This window comes from Eschrichtius robustus, chromosome 8, assembly GCF_028021215.1.
Source record: "Eschrichtius robustus isolate mEscRob2 chromosome 8, mEscRob2.pri, whole genome shotgun sequence".
Taxonomy (NCBI): Eukaryota; Metazoa; Chordata; class Mammalia; order Artiodactyla; family Eschrichtiidae; genus Eschrichtius; species Eschrichtius robustus.
The window spans coordinates 69,556,800-69,567,246 of NC_090831.1; the positions used below are offsets into that span (position 1 = coordinate 69,556,800).

A 10,447-nucleotide genomic window follows, 5' to 3' on the forward strand; every position below is an offset into this window, starting at 1 on the left:
TCAACAGCTGCACTTTTCACAAACTGTGGCTATGACAGTCCTGAACAAGAAGGGTTTCCTGTTAAGCTGTAGGACCGTTTATAACTATGGATCATCGTTCCTTCTGTGGCAGATTTTTGCAGTTGCTCTAATGCATTTGGGACGACTGTCTCAAAGTAACCTGCAGCTTTCTTGACAACTCCTTGCTCTCTCTCCTGCTAAGAACCGTAGCCCTTTTCTTCTGAGTTTTGAGAACCTTCTGCTACCATCCACCACTTCCACCACCAGATCTATAACCACCACCATAGGGACTGCCCAAGCTTCTTCCACCAAAACTGTCCCCCCTTTACGGGTCCATAATTTGATTGCTGTTGTCCACTATAATTTCCAAAATCATTATAGTTCCCAACACCACCGTAGTTACCTCCAAAATTTCCTCCTTCATTGTAACCATCATATCCTCCACCACTGCCTCCATATCCACCACCTTGGTTTCCATATCCAGGTCTACCACCACCAGCCTCCTCTTCCACCAAAGTTTCCTCCACGGCCAAAGTTACCTCCACCACCTCCAAAGTTTCCTCCACTACCCATAAAGTTGCCAGATCCACCTCCACGACCTCTTTGTGATCCAGCAGACTGCATTTCTTGTTTAGAAAGGGGCCTTTTTCACTTTACAATTATCCCCATTAATAGCGCGGTATTTCTGAACAACAATTTTATCAACTGTATCATGATCATCAAAAGTTACAAAAGCAAATCCTTTCTTTTTTCCACTCTGCCTGTCTTCCATAACTTCTATGGTTTCAATCTTGCCATACTTTTCAAAGTAGTCTCTCAAATTATATTCTTCTGTACCTTTTTTTTTTTTAACATCTTTATTGGAGTATAATTGCTTTATAATGTTGTGTTAGTTTCTGAGGTATAACAAAGTGAATCAGCTATACGTATACATATATCCCCATATCTCCTCCCTCTTGCGTCTCCCTCCCACCCTCCCTATCCCACCCCTCTAGGTGGTCACAAAGCACTGAGCTGATCTCCCTGTGCTATGCAGCTGCTTCCCTGTATCTTCTTTAATACCACCAACAAAAATTTTCTTCACTGTTAGATGGGCATCAACCTTGTGTGGCTGAGCACACATTGCTGCATCCACCTCTTCAACACAAGAGTTAGTCACAAAACCAAGGCCCCTGGGACGTTTTGTTTGGGGGTCTCTCATCACCACATAATCTGTAAGTGTGCCCCATTTCTCAAAATGTTCTCTTAAGCTATCATCTGTAGTTTCAAAGCTCCGACCACCAATAAACAGTTTTCTCAACTATTCTGGTTCCTTTGGATCATGGCCCTGCATTTTGAGACTGGACTCACCTCTTCCAAATTGAGTTCAATATCGCCTCTACTTTAAGTGTAGTCAAGTAACTTAATTTCATGTAGGCAGCTTCCTTTTTGCTTGTAGGGAAAGTAGGTGTTGGCTCTTGTATTCTTTTTGAATGTTATTTCAAAAGCTATTTCTGTGTACAATCTGGTACACCATTATTCAGTTTCTTTAACAATAAATAGCAAAGTTGTCACTAACCTACAGAAATGAGGGCTGTTGCAACTCCGCTTTCCTGAACTTGAGGCACCAACTTGATTAGAGAAGGGAAACTAAAGACTCCACTTCTCTCCCCTCCTATCCCTCATCACAGCTGATCAAAGTCCTTTCTCCTGTACAATCTACCAATGGGGGAGGGGTACTGGTTTGCATGAAATTGTACAGTGAGTGATTGAGAGATCAGTCTCTGAAATTCAAGTCCTGGCTTTGAAACATCCTAGTTGTGTTACTGTGGTAGGCTCTAACTTCAAGCCTGGGTTTTCCTCATGTATAAAACTGGGTGCAATAGCATGTTTTGCAGGATTTGAGTAAATATTAAATAGGATAATGTATGAAAAGTGATTACATATATTATCTGGCATTAGTTCAGTGTTAAATAAATGTTGATATGAAGCTATGACACATGTGGTCCAGTCTTACAGCAGTATAGCAGTCAAAGCCTGGAAGGTGAAAAAAATCTAATATGCTCAGTCTCCTTACTTATACTTAACCAACCCTCTGAAGAGGACACATAGCCTTTAGCAACACTTCTTAAACCCTCTTTGCTTTCACACCTACTCAGTCAGTTATTTGACTCACCTTAAACTCCTGCCCCATAGACAAAGAGCCTCTCCTCCTTTCAGTCCTCCCTCTTCTCCCAATTTTGAATCACCTAATAGCAAGGAAAGACACTTCTCTAGGGAGATCTGAAGAAGAAAATGAGTGGGCAAAATCAAAATTCTCTGAGTGGTTGTTAACCACTGTTTGTTTGATGGTGATAAAATGGCCAACATACTAATATACAAAAACTGCTTTCTCCCATCACGTTTTATCAATTCTGATGTCCTTTTAAAAAGTATCATTCATTCACACATTATTGTAAGATTCTGCAGCCAGAAAACTGAATCACTGACCAATCAGATTCAAAGGACTCGTAGCTCTGATGGTCAGGGGAGCAGGTAATTTTGGAGCAAGATGCTCCAAACATAGAGTGATAATAAGAAAACCATAATACCATTGAAAGTATGATGTACATTTGTATTACACTTTACAATTTTATGAGTGTTTTCACATAAGTTATTTAATCTGATTCCCCACAAAAATCTTGTGAGGTTGGCAGACTGAGGATAATTGTCTCCTTTTTAATAAATGCAGAGACTGTGACATAGGAGACTGACATGGGAGGTGCTGCAGTGAGTGGCTTCAGACAGTCAGAGAGTCAGATGAGAGCCCTGGTCACCCAGGAGGGAGGCCGATGAGGGGCACAGGAAGGGAGGGCCCCTCTTAGCCCTGCCATGCACCCTGAGGAGCAGAGCATCCCATTTGGTACTGATGCCTTAGCTTGTTGATTCTTGCCGTATATCCTTCCAGGCATTTTGTGGCTATCTTATGATGTTGGCACCATAATGGAATTTTATCTGCAAAACACGTTAGCCTAAGAGAAAATTCTATTAACACTTGCCTTTCCTTTCTTCTACACGGATATAAAAAAAAAAAAAATGAGTTAAAGAAAAATTATGTGTTTTTTTTTTAAGAAACAGGAAAGATTTTCTTAGGTTGATTTTTAACAACTAAGGATTGTTAAACATGTCTGTTGTGGTTTTTAGAGCACAAGGTACCACAGTCAAGTAAGACCTTTTATCCCCCAGTAGAGAGCAATGGTACATTTTATTCAATACATTAAATTATGTAGACATTAGCCACAACATGTTGATTCAGCTTCACAGGAAATGAAAATCAATACCATCTGTGTGGATAGCGGCTCTACATTACCACAGCACACACTGTAATGTGTTCATTGCGTCTCAGCTCCGAAACCTCACTTCATTTAGAATGACATTATTGTAAGATTTTTTAAAGTCACTTTAATATGCATATAAAAATCCAAATCAAGAAGTCAACAGATTTTGAATCCAGATTTTAGAAGCAATATTCTCCAGCTGCTTTGAATTTGCCTAGAATCTGATAAATTTTGAAACTGTCATGAGATACAGATCTTCAAAGGCTGTGAGATATGGCCCAAGTGCCTAGCACTGAGCCCGGTACACAGCAGGTGCTCAAAAAATGTTTGTTGAATTAATGAATCAGAACAAGATGTACTATCAATTTCATAACATATTCTTGGGGGACTTCCCTGATGGGGAAGAATCTGCAGTGGTTAAGAATCTGCCTGCCAATACAGGGGACACAGGTTTGATCCCTGGTCCAGGAAGATCCCACGTGCCGCGGAGCAACCCAGCCCGTGCGCCACAACTACTGAAGCCCGTGTGCCTAGAGCCTGTGCTCTGCAACAAGAGAAGCCAGCACAATGAGGAGCCCGTGCACTGCAATGAAGAGTAGCCCTAGCTCGCTGCAATTAGAGAAAGCCCGTGTGCAGCAACGAAGACCCAATGCAGCCAAAAAAATAAATAAATAACATATTCTTGGGAAAAAAGAAACCTTAAAGTAAATGTACCCATTGACTGCAAGATGCACAATGATTTAATTTTTAAAATATTTATTTATTTATTTATTTATTTTGGTTGCCCCGGGTCTTAGTTGTGGCAGGCGGGCTCCTTACTTGCGGTTCCAGGGCTCTTTAGTTGTGGCTCACCAGCTCCTTAGTTGTGGCATGTGAACTCTTAGTTGCGGCATGCGTGTGGGATCTAGTTCCCTGACCAGGGATCGAACCCAGGCCCCCTGCATTAGGAGCATGGAGTCTTATCCACTGCATCACCAGGGATGTCCCACAGTGACTTTTAAAATGTGAAAAAAACTGTGATTAAGAATCTAGGGAGGGACTTCTCTGGTGGTCCAGTGGTAAAGAATCCGCCTTCCAATGCAGGGGACACGGCTTCGCTCCCTGGTCGGGGAACTCAGATCCCACATGCCGCGGGGCAACTAAGCCCACGCGACACAACTACTGAGCCTGCACGCCTCAACTAGAGAGACTGCATGATGCAAACTACAGAGCCCACGCGCTCTGGAGCCCAGATGCCACACCTAAAGAGCGAAAACCCGCATGCCACAAGTAGAGAGAAGCCCGTGTGCTGCAACGAAAGACCCAGCATGCTGCAGCAAATATCCTGCGTGCCACAACTAAGACCCAACGCAGCCAAAAATAGTAAAATAAATAAATAATAAAATAAATAAACATTAAATTATGTTTAAAAAACAAGAATCTAGGGAAAGCAGTAGTTGTTCTAGGAGAGGCAAGTATAAATGCATTGGAAGTCTGAAGGACAAAAAATTTAATTTCAGACAGAGGGACCAGATAAATTTTTTTACTATAATTATCTGGAGGCAGTGTTAGGATGGGCCCTTTTTTGAGAGCTCCAGAATTCCTGAGTAGGAGTGGCTTGGAGGAAACAATGTGGTTGGGAAGAGGATGACTGAGCAGCTAAGGGAGTTGTTCTAAAAATGCATACGTTTAGCGAGCACGCTGATTTCTTTAGATTGTATGTTTATTATCTGGAGGGCCTGGATTGGACTGGAGGTGAGGAGGGGTTGATGGTGAGTATGTAGAACTTAAAAATTTTCCATTTTGGGCATATAGGAATTTATGTCTAGATCTGTATCTTTATCTGTCTACTCTCTATCTGTCTACTTGTCTATCTCTCTTTTGCTTTTTTAGTGAAAGCAATAGACTCAAGTTATCTGTCTTTATTGAAAATAATCAATGTTTATATTTATTCTATACTATTATACTTCATCATCCTCTTCCATATTCAGGGCATTTCCTGACTGAGCATCTTTGTCTTCTCCAGCTCCATACCCACAGCATTAGTTAGCACAGAGCCTGGCTTTCAGTAGGTGTGAAATAAAGTTATTTATTGAAAGGAATGCCCTTGAAAAGCATAGATGGTATGGTTAATTCTTTTCAGCATGATCACATATCAGGTCGTCTTTCATTTTGTAGACAGAATGATGAAGCAAGATTAGAGGCCCAACTTAAGAGTCATAAATAAAAGTCAGAAGGAAACCTGAGCTAGAATCCAGAGGATTCAAGTCCCAGTAATGTATTTTGCATCCTATTCTCCAAGTTCCAGCAAAAATCACATGGATGTTCCTTGCATATGAATACGTCCTTTGTGGGAATTGGGACCGTTTTATTGTTATGTCAAACCTTGAAAAGTCAGACACGCACTTTAAATTGATTTTGGGGGGGTAGGTTTTGACCTCTCTTGTTACTACTGTCACATGCATGTGCAAGACGGCTGACGGGAGAGGATGTGTACTTGCCTCCGTGTAATTACATGCTATGGAGCCTTATCATTTCCGGGTCTTCAATCCAAATTTCTTAAACAACTCCTTTCAAGCTGGATCGTTAGTACAGCCATTCCAATTCTATAGCTTCAAAACAAAGTCATTTTTAAGCTATTTGAACTTAAAATATTTGGGAAACAAATCTGAACGATTTCTGAAAGCACAAAGCGGTTATTTTCTTCAAACTCAAGTAACTGAAATAACTGAAGAGATTTAGTTCAAACTGCAAATAAATTCACCTTTGGATTGAGATGAGGCAAGAGAAATATCAGACCCAAAGGTCAAAAGGAACATTTTGGTGTAAGTTATAAACAGAAAATAGGGATTTCGAATGGAAAAGATGAACTCAACAATAAGATGGGGTCATGGCATCTTGGTAAGTAGTTTTTATTATTTTTTAAAACTCACTGTGCTAACCCAGGACTGTATTTTCACTGACTCTAATTGAGAATATTTTAGTGATTTTGTGTGTGTGTGTGTATGTTTAAAGGACCAGGGAATGATACTCTGTACTTTGTTATGTCTTGGTTCAGAGAAACTTAAAGCATATAGAAATCTTGGGCTAGATCTCTTCTCCTTTCCCTGACTCTCCCTAGAACACTTTTGCCAAAAATTACCATTCTCTGTGGCTAGTATGGTATCAGATTCTCAGGGAGAAGTAACTGTTTAGAGGAATTCATTTTCCAAATGCCCAAATTTCACCAGATTCAAATAGTGCTGATGTAAATAAATAAAATTGTAAACTTGAAAAGTGGATAAGATGATTAGATGTGCCTGTCGATAGGTAATTAGCACAAGCACATTTGTGATTTATTGGAAAGTGCAAGGGCAACTGGAATGACTTCTGTTATTCTGCAGTTGCATGTTGGAGTTAAATCCTGTGTTTTCTGGAGCTGCAAAAGTCTGTAGTATGATATTCATCATCATTTTAAACGTGTTTATTGAGCGGGAGGTCTCTAATTAGGAATCTGCTCTCATTCCACTTGATGCTGGGTTAAAATTTACTTTTTCACCAGCTACTTAAAAAGAGTTCCTAATCCAGCAACTCCACTCCTGGCTATTTATCCAAAAAACAAAAACAAAAGCACTAATTCAAAAAGATATATGCACTCCTGTGCAGCATTATTTACAATAGCCAAGATATGGAAGAAACCTAAGTGCCCATCAATAGATGAACGGGTAAAGACGATGTGGTATATATAGATACACACACACACACACACACACACACACACACACACACACACAAAATGGAATATTACTCAGCCATAGAAAGAGAAGAGATCTTGCCATTTGTGACAGAGTGGATGGACCTAGAGGGAATTATGTGAAGTGAGATAAGTCAGACAGAGAAAGAAAAATACTGTATGATTTCACTTATATGTTGAATCTAAAAGACAAAACAAACCTACAAATATAACCAAACATAAACAGAGTCACAGATACAGAGAACAAACAGGTAGTTGTCAGAGGGGAGGGGAGTAGGAAGAGGAGAGAAATAGATGAGGGAGATTAAGAGGTACAAACTTCCAGTTACAAAATAAATGAGTCATAGGTATGAAGTGTACATTGTGGGAAATACAGTTAACAGTTATGTAGTATATTTGTATAGTGACAGATGGTAACTAGACTTATAATGGTGATCATTTTGAAATGTATAGAAATATTCAATCACTATGTTGTGTACCAGGAACTAACAATGTGTTGTAGGTCAAGTATGCCTCAAAAACAAACAAACTCACAGAAAAAGAGATCAGATTTGTGGTTACCAGAGTGGGGTTGGGGGGGAGAGGTAACTGGATGAACGTAGTCAAAAGGTACAAACTTCCAGTTATAAGATAAATAAGTACTAGGGATATAGTGTACAACATGATAAATATAATTAATACTGCTGTGTGTTATTTATGAAAGTTGTAAAGAGAGTAAATCTTAAGAGTTCTCATCACAAGGAAAATTTTTTTCTATTTCTGTAATTTTGTATCTATATGAAGTGATGGATTTCACTAAACTAACTGTGGTAATAATTTCATGATGTATGTAAGTCAAATCATTATGCTGTACATCTTAAACTTATATAGTGTTGTATATTATATCTCAATAAGACTGGAAGAAAAAGAAAAAAGGAAAAAGAAAAAGTTCCTAAAGCCAATCATCAGTGTAAAAAAAGATTTAGGAGAATATCAAATAATATTTGTTGACTGACTGAACGGAGAGGGTTGGGTCGGAACATATAATAAGTTTACCATTCTTCCAACTCAAAAAGTCTACACCCTATCAGGTTTATACTTTATCTATCCTCAGTGGAAGTGGGGTGGCTCTTCTCACTTTGCAGTGATTTGTCACTCTGCCTAACTAACTGGCCAGTCTCTTGTGATTTTCCCACAATTGCACTGTAGCTTCTAGCGATACCAGGTGTCTCGCTTTTCTGCAACCTGTCTCCATGCCTGTACCCTTGCTGTTCTTTCTCTGTCTGAAGTGTCCTACTCATTAATCTCAGCTTTGAGTCAGGACTCAAATGTTATTGCCTGGATAACTGGACATTCTCCTCTCACTCCCAGCATACGCAGGTAAGGTAATCTTCTGATTGTATTTGCTGGCTGGTTTGCATGTCTGATTCTTCAGTAGACTGAAACATCCTTGGGGGCAGGTGCTTTGTGTGTCTGCATTTTTGTAACCCTGAAACCTGGCACAGTGCTTTCACACATGGTATGTGCCCTTGAAATATTTACTGAGTGAATGAGTATATTCCTTGGTATAAATCATAAACATAACTTTATACTGCCCATATATCTTGTAAGATTTCTCATGTCTATCTCTTTCAGGTATAATTTTCTTTATATAAGTGATGTATGCCTAAAAACATATTTTTAATTTTGTGAATTTAATAAAATTCTAGATCCATGCTGCACTGTCCTATAAAGGAGTTGCTAGCCACATGTGGCTATTTAAATTTAAATCAGTGAAAATTAAATAAATTAAAAAAATTCAGTTCCTCAGTAGCACCAGCCACATTTTAAGTGTTCAATAGCCACATGTGGCTTGTAGCCATTGTATTAAACAACACAGACAGAGAACATTTCCATCACTGCAAAAAACTGTATTGAACAGTGCTACCTTAGAGAAACTGGTTATCTTTGGTAATGTTTCAAATTCTTCTGTAAAGTAAATAATCATATTCAAACTAATTACCTTTGAACATCTGAATGCTAATATAGCCAGGTTTTAAAATACTAGTCTTAGATATGTTACATTCTCTGGCACAGACAAACCTTTTACAAATATTTTAAACAGTCTATATTTAAATGTAAAAAGTGTTCAGAAAAATAAAATATTGAGACTAGTGAGTCACATGATGACCTAGGTGCACCATTTTCTTACTGCTCCCTCCTGAGACACCAATAAAACTACAGCAAAAAAATGTTTTAAGTGCTCTCACTCCACAACATGAAGAGAGTAAGACAAGGATCATCAGTGGACAAGGGGATTCAAGAGGTTTATGAAATACAGAAAGTTGATGAAGCATATTGGAGAAAGTGGCAGCCTACACTCTACCTGGAGGGGTATAAGTCACCACACTTGGAAACATTTGATGCAGAGGAGGTCAGGAATGAGTTGTGCAGCAAAACAGGAAGATTTGTTAAAAGTCTGTCAGTTGGAGAGAACCTACAGCCTGGCACAATAAAGGAAAAATTACCTATATCTGTCTCATTGAGGCATTTTAAAACATCAAGGGTAAAGAGAGTATGCAGAGAGACAGAAAGAGGCACCTACAAAATAACTGCCTGGCAAGAAGCTTCTCATCAGCAGCACTGGGTACTGGAAGATAACGGAGCAAGGCTCTCAAGGTTTTTTAACCATTAGGTAGGAGGATAGAATACATTTTCAGACATGTTCCATACATCTTTTCTTAGAAAGTTACTAGAGGGTATTCTCCACCAAAACAAAAGAGTAATGAGTAAGGCATATGCTCCTTTGGTGGACTGGACTATTGCTTCCTATTGTTCACATCTCCCCTGTCACTGACTTATAAATTCATGTCTACATTTCCCTACTCCTTTGATGTTGGGGTTGCACATATGATTTGCTTTGGCTAGTGGGACACTGGTGGATGCCGCATGAGCAGAGGCTTTCAGTATGCTTATTTGGCGTGTCTTGGTCTTTCTCTTTCTTCTTCCATCTTCCATGAGAAGAGCGTGCCCCAAATAGCTGCTGGTACCACATGAAAGACACATGGAGCAGTCTTGAATTTAACCCACATTCTGAAGCAGAGTGAGAACAGTAAATGTTTGTTGTTGCCACTGAGATGTCAGGGCTGCTTGTCAGGCAGCATTATGGTTACACAGCATTTTTGTAGTAATAATTATTAAGAAGCTTTCAGGAACAATTAATCCAATTTGAGAGTACTGACATTCCTCCTCTAGAATGGTAACTGTGCAGCAGACCTGAGAGCAACTGGTCCAGTTGGGAATATGAGGATTAGTGGCTCTGGGAGGGAGATCTTCAAGAAATAAGAAGAATCGATAGAACAGAAGGTATGATTGAGACCTTGGGAATATAGTTAAGGCAAATGGAAGAGCACAAAAATGGGAAATCCATTCCAAATGAATTGTAGGAGCACAGCAGTCATGATATTGGACTCTTTAGAAA

The 10,447-nt window shown here is 39.4% G+C and overlaps 1 pseudogene; it reads right to left on the bottom strand.

Annotated features, from left to right (window-relative positions):
- Positions 1-241: 241 nt before the first annotated feature.
- On the bottom strand, positions 242-1,321 carry LOC137768312 (heterogeneous nuclear ribonucleoprotein A3-like; annotated as a pseudogene).
- Positions 1,322-10,447: the final 9,126 nt, after the last annotated feature.